Source organism: Aquarana catesbeiana, linkage group LG02, assembly GCF_042186555.1.
Source record: "Aquarana catesbeiana isolate 2022-GZ linkage group LG02, ASM4218655v1, whole genome shotgun sequence".
Classification (NCBI taxonomy): domain Eukaryota; kingdom Metazoa; phylum Chordata; class Amphibia; order Anura; family Ranidae; genus Aquarana; species Aquarana catesbeiana.
Window position 1 is genome coordinate 708,282,249 of NC_133325.1, and position 20,136 is coordinate 708,302,384.

General features: G+C 40.4%; 1 long non-coding RNA gene across 2 annotated transcripts in view; it reads right to left on the minus strand.

The window, feature by feature from the left end:
* Positions 1 to 515: 515 nt before the first annotated feature.
* The window catches only part of LOC141130082 (uncharacterized), a 52,093-nt gene continuing 32,472 nt past the window's right edge, over positions 516 to 20,136 (minus strand). The window contains exon 3 of one of the 2 annotated variants that reach the window (XR_012241981.1): positions 516 to 1,735. This is a non-coding gene — a long non-coding RNA (uncharacterized lncRNA). Of the gene's footprint in view, positions 1,736 to 3,650; positions 4,900 to 20,136 lie in introns of those variants that run through there. The other variant, XR_012241982.1, reaches the window with a different exon arrangement.

The following is a 20,136-nucleotide window of genomic DNA, read 5'->3' on the forward strand; positions in this document are numbered from 1 at the left end:
TCAAGGTTTGATGTGTTTTGTGTTTAGTATTCTGCATACCTTGGTTGTAACGAGTGGTTATTTGAGTTACTGTTACCTTTCTATCATCTCAAACCACTGTGCCCATTCTGCTCTGACATCTACAAGGTATTTTTGTCCACACAACTGCCGCTCACCTGATATTTTCTCCTTTTTGGACCATTCTCTGTAAACCCTAGAGATGGATGTGCATGAACATCCCAGTAGATCAGCAGTTTTTGAAATATTCAGACCAGCCCATCTGGCACCAACAACCATGCAACATTAAAAATCACTTAAATCCCCTTTCTTCACCATTCTGATGCTCGGATTAAACTTGTCTTCACCACGTCTAGATGCCTAAATGCCTAAATGCATAGAGTTGCTGCCATATGATTGGCTGATTAGCAATTTGTGTTGCCAAGCATTTGAATAGGTGTACCTAATAAAGTGGCTGGTGAGTGTGTGTGTATATATATATATATATATATATATATATATATATATATATATATATATACTGTATATATACATATTATGCAGCTCCTAAGTAAAGATATTCATCCCTGCATCCATTATTTCATTCAATTTCACCCTTCTAAATTCTGCAGTGGTTACAGATAAAGCTGACAAAGCAGCTCAGTACAGCTCCCAAACCGTGTTAAAGAGACTGCAGCCCTCCCTCTCTCATGGGACCCAGTACATGTAGTACTTTGTCCCATGTAGTACATGTAGTAACGTGTCCCACATAGCTAGGACACATGGATCAAACCTAACTACAGCTTGCCTTGACTCTGGAACTTTCCCGAGACAAGAAGATGTAGAGGGAGAGGAAGCTGACTCAGCTAATTCTCCCTCTGCATTCTCCTTGCCCCTGGAAACTATCAGAGCTGAGAGAAGCTGAAGTTAGGATTGACCTGTCTCCCTTTTAGCTGTTGTCAGATTTGCTGGGAAGGTTGGGGTCTGAGTAGGGGTCAGGTTGGACTTCACAAGTACACTTAGGAAGCACCTAGCTAAATGAGACAAAGTACTACATGTACCTTGTCCCATTGGGGGCAGGACAATGTCAAAAATCTGTAATGTTAGATCCTCTTTAAAGCATAAACATCATACAACTACATCATCATCATAGGTTGCAGTCATACAGGAGTTATAAAAGAAATACTTATGTTATGACTAATTTCTGATTGGGACTCCAAAAACAAAAGTTAATACTGCAGCTGCAGGGAAAGGATTCATAGTACTAAAGCACTGTGTTTAAAATGTCCGTTCAGTGTCAAAATGTATTATTACATGTTATTTTGTACATAGATAAGAAAGGGGTGGTGTGAGATGTTATTAAAAACTAACAAATAGAAATATGTTATTAAAAGCTAGCGAATAGAACAATTGCAAAAGTAAAACCTTGAGAGGGGAGGGGGGAGTAGAGAGCCTCTAGCAGAAGTTGTGTCTGTGTGTTAGGAGAAGGTTACAGGACACATTTCAACAGTGAGAACAAAATGGAGTCTCTTGTGCTTAAATGAACAATACAGTGAATGTCCATGTCATTTCCCTCCTTTTGTTTATTTGACACCATTCTTCTCCGGGTTACATTCAGCCAATTGCTGGTAACCCCTGTTACATTGGCGCAGAGAGGCGGCGTCCAGTTTAGCCCTCTCCTAGCTTTCTCACAATAATGGGTTCATCAGGGCTGGTGGTACATGTGTTGGTACAGCGGGTAGTCACACAGAGGCATAGCCTGATGAGGAAGTAAATAACAAATATGAGAAATAGGAACATCACAATGTAAGGGCCTAATTTCTGTAACCATGTTGCTATGCCATATAAAAAGTCACCAAAACCTCCTAAACCCTGTGGTTCCATCCATCTTTAGCAATATCTCTGGCCTTATTCTGTAGTTCTCTTATCTTAGCAAGATGCCCTTTAATAATGTCCTCATGATCAGAAATGTATATACAACATTCAGTGCAAAATACCTTACACATCCCACCTTGAGCTGCAGTGAGATCATTTAGTGTTAATCTGTGCTCTAATACTACTATTTTAAGCTGAGCCATTTTTTCACTTAATAAACCTACAGTCAGGTCCATAAATATTGGTACATCGACACAATTCTAATCTTTTTGGCTCTATACACCACCACAATGGATTTGAAATAAAACAAACAAGATGTGCTTTAACTGCTGACTTTCAGCTTTAAGTTAAGGATATTTACATCAAAATCAGGTGAACGGTGTAGGAATTATAACAGTTTGTATATGTGCCTACCACTTTTTAAGGGACCAAAAGTAATGGGACATTTGGCTGCTCAGCTGTTCCATGGCCAGGTGTGTGTTATTCCCTCATCATCCCATTTACAAGGAGCAGATAAAAGGTCCAGAGTTAATTTCAAGTGTGCTATTTGCATTTGGAATCTGTTGCTGTCAACTCTCAATATGAGATCCAAGGAGCTGTCACTATCAGTGAAGCAAGCCATCATTAGGCTGAAAAAACAAACCCATCAGAGAGATGGCAAAAACATTAGGTATGGCCAAATCATCTGTTTGGAACATCCTTAAAAGAAAAGAACACACTGGTGAGCTTAGCAACACCAAAAGACCCGGAAGACCACGGAAAACAGCTATGGTGGATGACCGAATAATTCTTTCCCTGGTGAAGAAAACACCCTTCACAACAGTTGGCCAGATCAAGAACACTCTCCAGCAGGTAGGTGTATGTGTGTCACAGTCAAAAATCAAGAGAAGACTTCACCAGAGTGAATACAGAGGGTTCACCACAAGATGTAAACCATTGGTGAGCCTCAAAACAGGAAGGTCAGGTTAGAGTTTGTCAAACAACATCTAAAAAACCCTTCACAGTTCTGGAACAACATCCTATGGACAGATGAGACCAAGATCAACTTGTACCAGAGTGATGGGAAGAGAAGAGTATGGAGAAGGAAAGGAACTGCTCATGATCCAAAGCATACCACCTCATCAGTGAAGCATGGTGGTGGTAGTGTCATGGCGTGGGCATGTATAGCTGCCAATGGAAATGGTTCTCTTGTATTTAGTGATGATGTGACTGCTGACAAAAGCAGCAGGATGAATTCTGAAGTGTTCTGGGCAATATTATCTGCTCATATTCAGCAAAATGCTTCAGAACTCATTGAACGGCGCTTCACAGTGCAGATGGACAATGACCCGAAGCATACTGCGAAAGCAACCAAAGAGTTTTTTAAGGGAAAGAAGTGGAATGGTATGCAATGGCCAAGTCAATCACCTGACCTGAATCTGATTGAGCATGCATTAGACTTGCTGAAGAAAAAACTGAAGGGAAAATGCCCCAAGAACAAGCAGGAACTGAAAACAGTTGCAGTAGAGGCCTGGCAGAGCATCACCAGGGATGAAAACCAGTGTCTGGTGATGTCTATGCATTCCAGACTTCAGGCTGTAATTGACCGCAAAGGATTTGCAACCAAGTATTATAAAGTGAAAGTTTGATGGATGATTGTTAATCTGTCCCATTACTTTTGGTCGCTTAAAAAGTGGGAGGCACATATACAAACTGATGTAATTCCTACACCTTTCACCTGATTTGGATGTAAATATCCTAAAATTAAAGCTGAAAGTCTGCAGTTAAAGCACATCTTGTTCGTTTAATTTCAAATCCATTGTGGTGGTGTATAGCAGTGTTTCTCAACTCCAGTCCTCAAGGCGCCCCAACATATTTTCAGGCTTTCCATTATTTTTCACAGGTGATTTGATCAGTTTCACTGCCTTGGTAATTACCACAGCCATTTCATCTGAGGGAAATCCTGAAAACTTGACCTGTTGGGGTGCCTTGAGGACTGGAGTTGAGAAACACTGGTGTATAGAGCCAAAAAGATTAGAACTGTGTCAATGTCCCAATATTTATTGACCTGCCTGTATATCAGTGGTAGAAAGGTTAATAATCTCATCTACAATTCTAGTGTAATTATTTATTCTTTTAATTGCTTCAATTCTCCATCCTGTCCAGGAAGGGAACAATGTCCATGTCATGTCACCTTCAGTGAACAGCTCTCTTTTGAACACTAGAGGGTATTCTGGACTTTGATCTGGCCGCACTGTATCTTTGCGAACAGCCAAAGCAGGTGCTAACTTCCCAATATAACATGTACCTATAACATTAGTAGGAAGCCAGGCGTAAGCTTTATTTCCACATATATAATATAACCCTCTACGTATGGATGGTATACCTGCTCCTAAAAAACTGGAAGCAATAACATGGAATCTCAGGTAACCGATATTTTCACATATTGGGAATTGTGAGCAATTTGTACTATAAAGGGTTCTATTTAGTTCTGGATCTGGGATATAATAATATTGACCATAGTTTCCTCCATAAACTGTAATTTTTGCTCCGGTGCAATCTGAATTGTCCAACTGTGTACATTTAGTGTTAAACGGGCATGTAATGTTTAAACAAATCTGTGAAGTGTCTATCTGTTTTGAAACCATCAAAATTACTGATCTGTGCTCATTAGCTGTGGAGACTGTATATATGAGCCATTTATTCTGGTTCTGTTTAGATCAGTGAATTTGAGAGGCATTGCTATCATGGGTATTGTGAGAACACATCCAGCAGTTGCTAAGGGTTGTATACAATTTTAACATTTGGATGAAAGGGTTATTTTTCCATGTCTCAGTTCTCAAAAACAACAAAAAGAAAAGAAACATCATCATAATTTTTTCAAAGGATATCATCACTTCAGGATTTTCTTGTAGTGACTGGCATGAATCCAGGTGAGCTTTCCTTCCAACTGGACAGCGGAACCAGTTGTCAAAAGCACCAAATATGGTCTGTCAAATTTTGGTTCTAGTGGCTTTCTGGCGTGTCGCTTGACCACTATCCAGTCACCTGGTTGGATTCTGTGAATACCTGAAACAGAATCTGGGTCAGGGAAAGATTTATAAACACCTTCATGTATTTTATTCAATGTTCTTTGCAAAATCTGAACATATTCTAACAGATTAGAGTGAGAAGCCTGCAATTGTTGGGGAAAATATAGCCCTGTTTTGGGTGGCCCTCCAAATAAAATCTCATAGGGGACAGCCCATGTGGTTGGTTAGGGGTAGTTCGTACAAAATATAATATAATGGCAAAGCTTCCACCCATCCTTTTCCTGTATGTACTTTAATTTTTGCACATCTGTTTTTCAAATTCCATTAGGTCTCTCACATTTACCACTACTTTGTGGATGATAAGGTGTATGGAAAGCTTGCTGTACGTGAAGGGCTTCCATTACCTCTTTCATTACTTCCCCAGTAAAATGGGTTCCTCTGTCACTCTCAATAGTTTCAAGAACTCCTTTTCTACAAACTATTTAATTCAAAATTTTCTTTGCTGTTGTTTTTGCATTTGCTTTAGCTACCAGCCAGCACTCGGCCAACCTGAGAACATGTCAACACACACTAAAGCGTACTCATAGGTGCCTATTCTGGGCATCTGAATGTAGTCTATTTGAATTCTTTGGAAAGGGAAATTTGGCTTAGGAGAATGCTTTTGGGGAACATGGACAGGCCTCCCTGCATTGTACAGAGCACAAGTGAGACATGAAGCACAAAACCTGGCTGCAAATGCACTAAATCCAGGTGCTATCCAATAACAGTCAGTAAGTGTCACCATCGCGCCCTTAGCAAGATGACTGACGCCATGTGCCAGTTGTGCTACAACTGGGTACAAACTCCTGGGTAGACGCCACCTGTTGTCAGCACTCCACAGTCCCTGCTGATTTTGGATAGCATTACATTTGATCCACTTATCCTTCTCTTCATCAGGAGCCTGGTTCTGCAACTGAATTAAAGTTTCTACATCCCACTGCTCTTGATGAGGGGAATCTGTCACCGCTACCTAGGCGACCCCTACAGTGGGTGTAACTTCAAATGCCATAAGGGCAGCATCCTTTGCCGCTTGGTCCGCTAAAGCATTAACTCTGGCTGTCATGTCATTTCCCCTTGCATGTCCTTTTACCTTCAAGGTGGCAAATTCTGCTGGTTTCTATAAGGCCTCAAATAGCCGCTCTATGAGTTTGCATGTCTCACTGGCTTCCCTGCACTAGTCAGAAAGTTCTGTGCTTTCCAAATAGGCCCAAAATCGTGAGCTATTCAAATTCATATCTGCTGCCAGTGTAAACGTTTCCCCTTTGATTCTCTAGGAGATGACATGCTTTGACAACAGCACACAACTCCACTTCCTGTGCTGACATCTGGGGTGTCAATACTTCCCGGTGTAAATTGGTGTCTGTAGTGGTTACAGCAAACCCTGTGTGTGGCTGACCATCATCAGTGTAAAATCTGGAACCATCTACGAATAAGTGTGTGTCACAATCTGATAAGGGCTCATCTTTTGCTGGTGTGACAGAGGCCCTTTCTACCTCCATCAGAGCCATACAATCATGAGAAAAACTCTCACGTTCTAGATCAGTACCATTTGTTACATCTTCCTCATCAATTATAGGAAGAAGAGTAGCCGGAATTAAAGTAACACATCGTTTGATTGTTAAATTCGATGGAGCAAAAAGGGCAGACTGGTACTTGTCAAATCTACTGGCAGACACATGTCTGGTATTTACAGTACTTGATTCATGATTTCTTGTACTGCAAGTGGCACATACAGGATCAGAGCAGAATCTAGTACAAGCTTGGTTACTTTGTCTAGCAGCAAAATGCAGGCTGCTATGGCTCGCATACAACTGGTGGAGCCTTTGATGACAGGGTCTAATGAGGCTGATACATACATCACAGGCCTCTGTTTGTCTCCATCTAGCTGGGTGAGTACATCTGCAGCAAATCCATTTGCAATTAATTGTCCCATGTGAGTTTGAAAGGGTTTCTAGTGGTAGCCTCATATAGAGGAGCCATAAGTTCTGATGCATTTGGAATCCAGTCACTACAATATCCCACTAACCCCAGGAAGGCACGTAGTTGCCGTACATTTCTTGGTTTTTCACATTTTTGTAGAGTTTTAACTCGATCTGGGGTTAGGTGGCGGATTCCATGTAAAATGCAGTGACCCAGGAAGATCACTTTCTCTTGGCAGTATTGTACCTTATCTTTGCTAACTTTGTTGTTACTGTTATAGAGAAACATGAGAAGGCTTACTGTTTTTCTGCTACAAATGTCCTTTGTATCAGAACAAATAAGCAAATCGTCTATGTACTGAAGCAAAACTGTGTTTGGGTGTGAGGGGGACCATTGGTCCAATACTTGCTTTAACGCAGTATTATATTCAGAGGGGCTACTCACACAGCCTTGGGGCAATCTTGTCCATGCTAACTTTTGGGCATCATGGGTAAATGAAAAAAGGGTCTGGGTGCAGGGGCACTGAAAAGAAAGCGTTTGCAAGATCAGTCACTGTAAAGCAGATGCTGGAGGCAGGTATTCCACTTAGTAAAGTGCAGGGGTTGGGCACGATCGGGGTATCTGCCTCAATTATATTGTTAATGGCTCTCAAATCATGCACCATGCGGTATATCACCTGCCCACCCTTCTTGTCTGGCTTCTTTGCAATTGGGAACAGGGGTGTATTGACTTTGGACTTTATTGGTACAACAACCCATGCTGCTTTCAGTTGAGTATTTTGATCCTTTATCCCCTCAGTCTGAGCAATACTCAGTGGGTACTGTTTAATCTGTGGGAGATGGGCTCCTGGTTTAATTTTTTTCATGACTGGGGTGCAATCCAGCAGACCTACATCATATTTGCTGGTGGCCCATAATTCAACAGGAATCACTTTAAATTCTGGTGGAAATGGCAGAGTGGAGTCTTGGATTAAAAACACTCCACAGGCAGAATTTAAAACTTCTCCCACTTGGATGCCTGTAGGAGTGTAGTCTATGTTTGCTAAACTTTGGTTCAAAATGCCAGCTCCCAAAAGATTAGTAGGTACTGTGTCTGAAACAAACACTTTAGTGACAATTTCTGTTTGCTGTCCTAGCCTGACTTTAAGTGGCTTGGACTTAACCAAATCAGTAGAGGTCCCGGTTAGACCAACACCAAAGATAACATTTGTAGATAATAATCCTGGAGGTAAGTCTTCTATATTAAAAACACTTTGGCTAGCACCAGTATCGATTAAACAGGTTAATTCTGTTTCTCCTCCAGGATAGGGGAGTTCTTGTAAAAATACTTTTACTCTGGACTCGGGACCATTGTCTCCTCTATTTAACATTATTGATACTGGCATGCCATTTTCCTATGCCTGATCCACTGCTTTTGGCAGAGAACTGGGATCAGCATCAGATGGCAGAATTTGGCTATGTGTCTTTCCCCATTACAATTTTAGCATATAATTGGTCCCCGATTGCCATGATTTCTGAAATTGCCTTTGCCTCTTCCTCTTCCTCTCTGCTTCCCCATGTACATAACCTTGAGTTTGCTGTCTTTTTGGTTAATTCTGTTTTCTATGGATATCAGGATAGGCAGGATGTCTCGAATAGACATATTGCCTGCCTCAGGCCTTGCTGTGAACAACTTTTCTTTCAACTGGGGTATTAAACCATCAAGAAACCTTTGTTTCACCAGTTGTGTAGATGGACTTGCAGTTTCTCCTGCCTTCTCTTCCTCTATTTTAAGGCCTGCTTCCTCAGCCATATCGCTCAACCGCCTACAATAAGCCTTTGCAGGTTCCTTTTTCCCTTGCTTAGCATTCATAAATTCAGCATGTCTGGTTTGTCCGTATATTTGGGGCAATTTTTCCTTCAATTTCTCACAAACCTGCCGTCTAACCATCCCTCCCACTAACCATCTTACCTAGATTTTTGACTTCTATACCTCATTCTTTAAGTATATAGCCAGACATGTTGCTTCCCACTGCTTTAATAAGAAGCTAATAAATGTCAGTAGCAGAAGCCTTATATGCTTCCTGTGCAGCACTAAGTTTGTTTGCAAACCCAATTGGATTCTTTCTAGGATCTCCCAATCCCTCTAATATGGATCTCATTTCTTGGGGATTAAATGGTACATGCCATCTAATTTGAGACTTACTGTAAACAGCATTACCTTCAAAAACTAATTGGGTTCTGACAGGATAAACTGCGACAGGTTGTTCTGTGCCAGGGGCAGAAGGGGTGGCCTCTCCCTTCCTTCTCTCTTCATCTTGCTGCCACAATTTGGAAATTATGATTTGCTCTGGAAGTTCAGACTCCATCTCTCTTTCTCTGGCCAAAGCCTTAAGTTCAGAGAGATCTAGTTTTGCAAATGTGCCTTTTGATTTATGCCAATCATCTGTTTCTAGGATACGAGACAAAACCCTCTTTGTAGGTTGATATGGGGCTGTTAAACCTCTGCTCGCTACTATATTGCCCAGCACGTCTTTTGTTTGTTCCATGTAATCTAATTCTTTTGCTTTTGTGCGTGGACCCCTTAAAGCCAAACTGGCAGCCACATAAGGTGGGGGGTCCTCCTCTACAGAGTCTTCTGGCCAAACGTAGTAAATTTGGGCAGTACTTTTATTAAACATCTCCATCAAGCCAGTTTGATTTGCTGCTTTAGCTTCTGTCTCCCATGTGCAAGCTATTCTCCACGTTCCTTCACTGCACAGTAGTGGGCCATTATCGTGCAGAAAAGTTTGCCATACTTGTAAATCAAAAGTCCCTTCAGATTTTAAAGGTTTAGCTTTTCCCTTTGTCCATTCTACCCATTTATCTAGGGGCTCAGTATAGGCAGAACCGTACCTTCGGTTCATATATTCTCTGGTACTCATCTTGCGCTGGGCATTTTCTGAAGGCCTCTCACCCTTCATTCCCTTAATTAATTTAATGCCCATAATGAATGGCCAGTCTTCTCTACTTGTGCCTATACCCTCTTGCCTCTAAAACAAATAGTACAGCAAATCTGCAGATTTACAAGAATAGTCTCCACTTATCTACGTGGATAGAAGGGGTTTATGACAATAGACAAACACTCATTAAGAGATCCTCCTCGTCTCTTCTCTGTGAGTTTTATCTGACCCTACCATGCGCCTCTGACCCAGGTCGCCCACAAGGAGTCAGTGCAGGGAACTGTAGAGGATTCTCCCTATCCACACACAGTCCAACCCATGAAGGGGGACACAAACACATTCACACACACACGTTACCCAACCAGAAAGGTCCGAGAGTGGTCTGGTTTCCTTGAGAACCGACAGATAGGATACATAGGAAAGGCAGAAATATAGCAAGCTTAAGGACAGCTTACCTAGCCGGCATTTAGAGGTCTGCATTCCCGATGATCCCGATCAAAGCGTGGTTCCTTCTGGAGACTCTGCCAAACTCCTGATATCTGACTCACCAAAACTGTTATGACTAATTTCTGGGACTCTAAAAACAAAAGTTAATACTGAAGCTGCAGGAACAGATTCACAGGACTCAGTCACTGTGTTTAAAATGTTCGTTCAGTGTCAAAATGTATTCTTACATGTTATTTTATACATAGATAAGAAAGGGGTGGTGTGAGATGTTATTAAAAACTAACAAATAGAAATATGTTATTAAAAGCTAACGAATAGAACAATTGCAAAAGTAAAACCTTGAGAGGGGATGGGGGAGTAGAGATCTTCTAGCAGAAGATGTGTCTGCATGTTAGGTGAAGGTTACGGAACACATTTCAACAGTGAGAACAAAATGGAGTCTCTTGTGCTTAAATGAACAATACAGTGAATGTCCATGTCACTTATGACAGTGGATAACATCTCCAACAGAAATGATAATTGCCAGAGGTAATAAGAATAGAGGCACTGCCCATAAACTCTCAAGGACATAAACATGATAATTAATAATGTTCTGCTAACTAATCAGCAACCAATTCAGGACAAGATCAACCAGAGCTAATCTTGGGGTGTCTAACCATGGGGCCCATAGTTTACCAAATTTTCCGAGCACCCCCTGTGTTGAAAAATATACCTTTCAAGCCTTAAAGTATCACCTATCTGAGACACCCACTCTTTCAATGATGGAGGATCAGTGGATGTCCAGTGTCTCAATATTACCCGGCGGGCCTGGAAGAGAGCTCTAGCTATGGCCTGTCTAGTGGTTTAATCTACAGGGAGATCATGCAGAATTCCAAGTATACACTGTTTGGGGTCCTCACATAAAGAGGCCTTAAATATTTTGTTAATGGTAGCTATAACTCCCCTCCAATACAAATGCAGTTTTGGGCACCTCCACACAAGATGAATTAGATCACTGTGATATCTGCAGCATCTAGTACAAGCAGGAGTTTCTCTTATGCCCATACGGAACAATCTTGAAGGTGTATTATGTACCCTTAAAAGTAATTAAAGTTGTGATAGGCACTGTGCCACATTTAAGGAGCACTATTAGACTGCCAATAGGGCCTCCTCCCATTGTTCTTCTTCAAATGCGTCCATATCTCTTTCCCAACGGGAGAGTGCACTAATCGGGTGGTCTCTAAGGAAGCTATTTAACAGCATGGAGTAACATTGCAATATGAAACCTTTGTATTTAGTCACCTCATTTATATAATTAAATATGGGAGTGGACGATTGCACCCAAAGATTAACCCCTTGCTGTGTCTTAACTGCATGAAGTAGCTGTAAATAGTAAAACTGCATCGAGCAGGGTAGGTGGAACATGTTCTGCAATTCCAGGAAGGGGCGCAATGTCCCATTAGAGAAAAGATGTCGCAAGTGGATGACACCATACCCCATCCGTTTTGCCCCATATTGTAGCAAAGCTAGATCAGAGTAATAAGCATTTCCCCAAATGGGGCAAAATCGTGTGAACCTCGTGACCTATTGGAGCTGTCTCTTTTTGTTTTTTTTGTAGGGTATAACTTGTTCGATTTTGCTAAATGCCAGCCCCTCTAGTCCGACCTACTGTGTGAAAGAGCAGTTTAGTCGAAGGGTCCAGGTTAAGGCATTGTAGCACCCTCATCCTAAAACAGGGTTACAGGTAAATTTAGTTTTGCTAGGTGGTAGCTAACCTGGCTAATTTGTAGTGTTTAGTGGTCAAATGGCTTCCTTCCTAATTCTGTTCAGTTGTGGCTTCTCCCTTTTGTCAGTAGGTGGAACTGTTGCCTTTGACATTAGTATAATGGGCTACAGTGAGTTCAGGTTATGGATACACATACTTTTTCCCAGCCAATCAGACTGGCTGCTATGAATGCTGGGAGAAGCTATTTATTTGGAAGAAGTCAGGTGATCTAAGTCTTTCCCGCCCAGGTCTGGGTGGTTGTGTGTGAAACAGCTCCTGGCTGCTAGGCCTGAAGCCTGAGGCCTATCCAGGTGTTCTCCTGGCTGCTAGGCCTATCCATGGCCTATCCGGGTATTCGAGATTATGCTGAGAAAAGCCTGCTAAACATCCGAAAACAATTCTAAGAGGGATGGAGACCTGAGACGAAGTAACAGAGGTGACTCTTGCATGGACCAGGGATCCATGAAGAGCCTGGGAAAGCATCAAGATGGAATCATCCATAGAATTCCTACACTTTCCATGAGTTAAATTCAGTTACCATAGGAGACAGCCTATCCTACAAAGTACAGATGTACTAGTTCAGCTAAAAGGCTCTTTTCCTGTACTGCTGTCTACCTTTTCCCACCATTTTTGTCTAAGGAGTCTGCCAATTTGCCTATTTGCTGATCGTTACTATTTTTGACTAAGGGTGTCCTGTGCCCTATCCCCTCTATCCAGCATTTTTCCTGTTGTGAGAAATAAACTTCTCTTTGTTTAAGCTTAAACGTGACTGGCACCCAATTTCTATCTTGTTCATCACCCACCATGCCTAATAACCTGCACCCTGAGGAAGTAAGTCAGCCCTCCCTACCTCTTTGGGTCTCCATCCTGGAAAGTTGGGGTAGACGCTACAGCATGATAAGTTATTAATGGAGAAAGATCAGCTGCAGGGATACCACAGGCAATACAGCTGACTAGTTTTAGAAACAGCTTCCAAAGTAGTGTTCCTCAATAGGTATGCATACCAGATTCTTTCCATGAGCCTGTCACATATAGGACAGAACAGAAGAAAAGTAAACCACCCCATATTTACTGAGTGGCCAAAAGGTGTCAGTTTAGGTTTTGCATTTTTACTATGAGAAAAATGGGAGTTGACATGAATTCAGTTATGTGACACCATTATTAACCATCTTACACTTTGAGAGTGTTTATAATTACACATAATCTACACTGGAACATTTTTGGCTCATTTGGTTCACGCTTCATTTTCCTGTCTAACAGCAAATGTTTCATTATTTTCAGCTATTACCTCTTATCTTAAATAGCTGACACGTGCTGGAGTTGTCATCTTCTTACAGTTACAATATTTAACTTCTTGTCAGCCTCAGACATAAACGTTCTTTGTCATCCAAAAAACACAGGGACACCTTGCCCAGAAAAGCATTCATTACACTTCTGTACATATTAGAACTTCCAGTAAAAACAGAGCGCTTCTATGGAGGAGCCAAGTTGTTGTACTTAGCTCAAATTGATGATTATCAGGGAAAGCATGATAATGACAGATTATGGCCTTCTTGTACTTACCTGTCATTTGAATTCATACTTTGTTTTTGGTAAAAAGTTAACTCAGTTATATATTTATAGGATTTTAGCAAACCTCATTGTAGATTTCTACCTGCTTCTAATTTGTAGATGCCGGCAAAGGCCATTTTATTGGAGAATTTCAGCTTAAAGTACACAGTTTTCAAACAATACCAAAGTATTGAAACAGCCACTTTGTAATTCATAGTTTTAGTAAATAAACCTGTGAGTAGCTATTAGATGAATTGGGGCTCATTTACACTTGCAGTAGGATTCTTAGGAGTACTCACTCTTCAGAAGATGTTTGACAGGTGAGGAAGAGGCATTATGTCACACCCTCATCACCTGTTTTTTTTTTTTTTTTTTTTCAATAGTTTTTGTTCAATTAAAAAGGAATAACAAAAGGAGCACCAGATCCACCCACGCAGGGGCTTAAACTGACAGTATAGAAAAATACAAAGCATTATATGGCTCCAAGAAAGAAAGGTAGAACATCAATGCCTCAATACTTGTTTTAACCCTCTGTACCATCTGTGATTGTGAGGCAGTTGCGGCATGGCCCTAATCATTTAAATGGGTCACAACGGGTGGGCGGTACTGCCTGCCAGACCTCATGGGAGGATAATTTTTCCCACTCTGCAATGCATAGCATCACAACCACGGCATGTGTATACCCCAATACAGCTGCCTTTGCAGCTTGGAGGGACAGTACACATGTGGCTCAACAGCCTGTTTCTACCACCTACAACTTAAGAAGTTCTTCTTAAAGCAGAGATTCTTAAAGTGATACCAAATTCTTGTTTTTTTTTTGTTTAAAAATAAAAACATGTTATACTTACCTGCACTAGCACCAGCATGGGGATTTGTGTGTTTAATCACACAAATCCCTGTTCTTTCAGGGCAGAGGAGACATGTCGTTTGTTCCTAGTAAGTAGGAACAGCAACATGTCTCCTCTCCTACTCAGTCCTATCCCCATACAGTTAGAACACACTGAGGGAACACACATTTAACCCCTTGATTGCCCCCTAGTGTTAGCCTCCTCCCTGCCAGTGACATTTACACAGTAATCAGTGCATTTTTATAGCACTGATCGCTGTATAATTGTCAGTGGTCCCAAAATTGTGTCAAAAGTGTCCGATCTGTCCGATACTGCTAAAATTCACAGATCACCGCCATTACTTTGCAAAAAAAAAATAATAAAAATGCCATAAATCTTTCCCATAGTTTGTAGACGCTATACCTTTTGCGCAATCCAATCAATATACGCTTATTGCAATTTTTTTTTTACCATAAATATGTAGAAGGAATATATGTTGGCCTAAATTGATGAAGAAATTTGTTTTTCCCCAAAAAAAAATTGGGGGATATTTATTATAGCAAAAAGTAAAAAATATTGTTTTTTTTCAAAATTGTTGCTCTTTTTTTGTTTATAACACAAAAAATAAAAACCGCAGAGGTGATCAAAATACCATCAAAAGAAAGCTCTATTTGTGGGAAAAAAAGGACGTAAATTTCATTTGGGTACAGCATTGCATGACCGCGCAATTGTCGGTTAAAACAACGGAGTGCCAAATTGTAAAAAGTGCTCTGGTCAGGAAGGGGGTAAAATCTTCCAGGGCTGAAGTGGTTAAAAATGTCTGTAAACGAAACACGGCTAAAAGTGAGTTACCGCGTTTATATGCGTTTACAAGCTTTTACCGGCATTTTTGCGTTTCAAATACTTCTGAACATCCATCCTGAACGCTTTTTTTTTTTTTGCTTTCCAAAAAATGCTTCTAAACTCAACTGCCTAGAAACAAATATAAACGACCTTGTGTACATGTACTGATAGGATAACACAAAGGAGAGTTCAGGGGCAGCTGAAAAAAAATGCCCAACTGCTCCTAAACGTCCGTTTACCAGCAGCAGTGTACATGAGGCCTAAATCTACGTGTTACTGGCAAGCTGCTGTATGAAGACCCAAACAGATACAAAAATATGACAAATAAATTACAGCACTATATATAGTTCTCTATATTATATACAACTGCCAAAATACGTATGTAAAAACTCAGAATAAATTATTCATATTTATCTTTAAATTTAAAAAAATGTAAATATCAAAAAATTGTAATCCAAAAATTTGTGCAAACTTGCAATACTATGCAAAGCTGCACTTTTAGGAAAATGAATAAATACCCATAATAATCTATATAATAATACAAATGTGCAGATTGCCTCCTTTGCTTACTAAAGTGTTAAATAAGCTATACAGATAGTGCTAATACAAAATAAATAACTAAATAAATAAATGTATTTATTTAGTTAGTTATTTGGTAATTTGGTTTTAATACTATTGTTAATCTGCACTTTTTTTTATTCATATATAGTGTATATTCTGTATACGGTACTGTGTAAAAGTTTTAGGCAGTTGTGCTGTAAAGTAAGAATGCTTTCAATTTTTTTATTTTTATAAATTCACGAAATTCATAGTGAGTGAACAAAAGAAAAATCAAAAATCAAATCAATATTTTTTGTGACTACACTTTGGCTTAGCTAGCATCAATTCTTACACTTCCACGTTTTGTACACTCGCATAAAGTCTGGGATATTGTATCTTTAGAGTTGGGTGTATATTAACCAATGATATGAAGCAGGTGCTAATGATCATCAATTTCATATGTAGGCTGAAGCTCAGTCATTAACTGAAATGGAAACAGCTGTGTAGGAGGCATAAAACTGGGTGAGGAACAGCCAATCTCTGCTACTAAGGTGAGGTTGTGGAAGACAGTTTCATGTCACAGGTCAAACACCCCTGCAGAACTGAGCACAGCAACAAGACACAAGGTAGTTATACTGCACCAGCAAAGTCTCTCCCAGGCAAAGATCTCAAAGCAGAATGTGCTGTTCAAGCTCATTTGAAGAAGCACAAAGAAACAGACAACGTTGAGGGCCATAGCAACAGTGGTCGGCCAAGGAAGCCTAAAGTGGTTGTAAACCTCAGGCATGAAATATGAACAAAGCATATCCCACTATAGTGTGTATTTGTCTCAATTACCAGCATTATGTGTCATTTCTGTCTGCTGCTTCATTCCTCTGCTATAACAAGGAGAAAAAAAACATGATAGGGGAGGGACCTCCAGCTGATTGACAGCTTCAGCTCTGTTCCTGAGGGCTGTGTGAAGGGGGGGGTGTCCCATCCCTCCAATCAGCTCTCAGAGCTTTCCTCACAGTTTTCTAGCAGCTGAGACAAGCTTTATAAATTCTGAACTTTGAACACATGTAAAAAAGAGAAGACTAAAGATAAACAGGTACAATCTATGTAGGAGGGTTTGTTTCATCTCTGGTTATGTAAGGGTTTACAACCACTTTAATGCAGCAGATCAAAGACACACCATGCATACTTCCCATCAGCATTGGAAGTCGGATGTCCATCAGCACCATCAGCACCGAATTGTCGGAAACCGTACATGTACGTCATTGTGCCTGCTTTAGTTTACGAGCAGGCTTCGCTCCCCCCTCCGATGGACATGATCGCAATGTAAACAAAGCTATTATGAATGAATCTTATTCATAACAGCTCTGCTTCCTATACCAGTGAGCTGTAATTGGCCCACAGCGATCACATAACTGGGCCAATCACGGCACCCTGTCCTGTTTGATTAGCTGTAGCTAATCACAAATCAATAGTAATCACAGCTGACATGAATGTAACCCATTCATGACATTTGAAAACATTGCTATTATGATGATCATCACTGTAGTAGTATAGTGGTACTATGGTGACACTGAACTACTCTAATGATAGCGTGTAAAAAAATAGTAAAAAAAATAAAATGTTTACAAAATTGAATAAAAAGTTATTTAATTTTTTTTTACCATACTGTCACCAGTCAGCGTCCCTGATCACTGCTACACCAGTCATATGATGACACTGTACTGCTCTGGTGAGAGTATGTAAAAAAACAAAAACACATTTTATTTAATTTCTTCATTTTCCAAAAAATTGTGACAAAATAATTACAACTTCAAAAAATGTGCCATTTTAGACATGCCCCCGACGGAGACGTTTCAACTCCCAAATTACCCATTATTTACATTCACTTTGTAGAGACCAGGGAGACATCACCGCTAGAACGTTCTATGAAAATAAATGCCTAAGAGGGCCCGGGACGCAGGGCAGTATTTCAGAGTTGTATGTTTTGCTAACAGACCAGGGCTCTAAGCTTTCCTATCAATTAGCTTGGGAGGCGGACCTGGGGGAGACGATTGACGAGGACGTTTGGTGCAAGTGGTCTAACCATGGTGCACAGGGGAATTTTAAACACTTCCTTGGTAGAGGCGAATTACAAGGTATTGTCACGATGGTACCTCATTCTGACGCGGATAACCAAAATTCACCCAGATGCATCGCCTCTCTGTTTCAGGGGGTGTGGTGAAGAGTGCAAAATGCTCCAAACCTGGTGGACATGTCCGAAAGTCAAGAGATTCTGGATAAGAATTTTTAACTTGGTTTATTCGGTGACTGGAGTAAATATACCTAAAAATGTTAAGACAGCCTTATTTTCTGACCTTTCGAGTGAACTGCCCAGACACCTTAGATCCCTCATCTTTTTTTATCCTTTTGGCAGCTAAGATAACCATAGCGTGAGCATGGAAAATCCCCCTGATAAACTTGGCATTAGTTAAAAACAAAATCTCCTGGATCATGATAAATGAAAAATTAACTAGTATTCTTCGTGACTAACAAAATAGATTTGAAAAGGTTTGGAACCCTTGGATCAGATATCTCCAGTCACCATGAGGGGCGGGGGGTCAGTAGCCTGGAGCGTGGAGGTCGTTTGCACATTCTCTCGTCCTCTTTTTTCTCCCTTTTCCTCTCTCCTCTTTCTTCTTTTCCTCCTTTCCTCTTTTTTCATCTCTTCATACAAACTTTGTCCCTAGTTGGGTTCCTCCATGCTTGATAGTGGGCTCTACAGTACACTAAGCCCAGCACATGCTTAATACCTGGGCTTTCTGTTGTAACTCCGAGTTGGGAATTATAATTCCACCACACGCCAATCCCTCTACGGGGAATTTCATGGTACTATCTTCCCCTTCTCCCCTATTACTTCTTTTTTTTATATGCAAAGCCTTCTGAGGTTACACCAGAATAGCCTTGACATGTTATAAAGGCTATTAATACTATCATTAGGTATACAGTGAACAGCTTTATCGATGGTATGTGCTGGGCATCTCATGAGCGATTAGTTTGTTTATAGACAGGAATGGACAGGGTTAGTACCTTTGTTTTAATACAATTATATAATGATCCATTTGTGCTAATTTGAGACCCACTATTGTAACACTACTGTTGACACAAAACCTGTATCAATGTAAACCACTGTTATCTGTCAAAACTTGATTTCAATAAAAACCATTAAAAAGAAAAAATGTGCCACGCCTCTTACTAAATACCTCAGACTGTCTACCTTCCAAAAAAAAGGGTTCATTGGGGTGTCATTTGTACTGTCCTTGCATTTTAGGGGCCTCAAGAAATGAGAAAGGCCATCAGTACATCAGAATTGATCACATTTGAAATATATACAGTATACCATAGTTTGTAGACACTGTCACACAAACAAATTAATTTACACTTATTGGGATTTCTTTTTTACCAAAGACATGTAGCAGATTACATTTTGGCCTACATTTTTGAAGAAATGTGTTTTTTTAATTTTTTTTATTGGATATGTTTTATAACAAAAAATAGAAAATATTGGGTGGTGACCCAGTGGTGATCAAATACCACCAAATGTAAGCTCAACTTGTGAGAAAAAAAATGGTATAAATTAGTAGTGCAGTGCTGAATAGCAAAAAGGAGTAAACCTTCCAGACATTCACACATTTTTGTGCAAATATTCTCACCCCCTTTAGTAAATTAACCTTAAATTACCAGATTTTCAAAATAAAATCTTGGTTAAAGGGGAGAGCGCCGAGGAGCAGAGAGAGCGCAAGATTACACTGTGAACTGCAGGAGGCACTGTTATCTCAACAAATATTGATACATATATATTGGCCAAACGATTCTACTATTGTGCATGTTAATGCTTTTGATCCTAATTGTTTTAAATAACATGTATACAGAGAACACATTGGGGGTTATTTACGAAAGGCAAATCCACTTTACACTACAAGTGAAAACTACAAGTGCAAAGTGCACTTGAAATTGCACTGAAAGTGCACTTGGAAGTGCAGTCACTGTAAATCTGAGGGGTAGATCTGAAATGAGGGGAAGCTCTGCTGATTTTATTATCCAATTATGTGCAAGCTAAAATGCAGTTTTTTTATTTTCCTTGCATGTCCCCCTTGGATCTACAGCGACTGCACTTCCATGTGCACTCTCAGTGCAATTTCAAGTGCACTTTGCACTTGTAGTGCAAAGTGGATTTGCCTTTAGTAAATAACCCCCTATGTTGATTTGACATTTTGTTGAGGATGCTGTCTTTTGGAGAGTTTTTCAACTTGGAAAGCTGGATGCAGGGCCTGCATAGGAGCTGTGTTCCAACACTGGGGTTATTATCGGAGCTTTTTTTGACCTCCTATAGTCTAGAGCACGGGTGTCAAACTGGCGGCCCTCCAGCTGTTGTGGAACTAAGTCCCATCATGCCTCTGACTGTGGGTG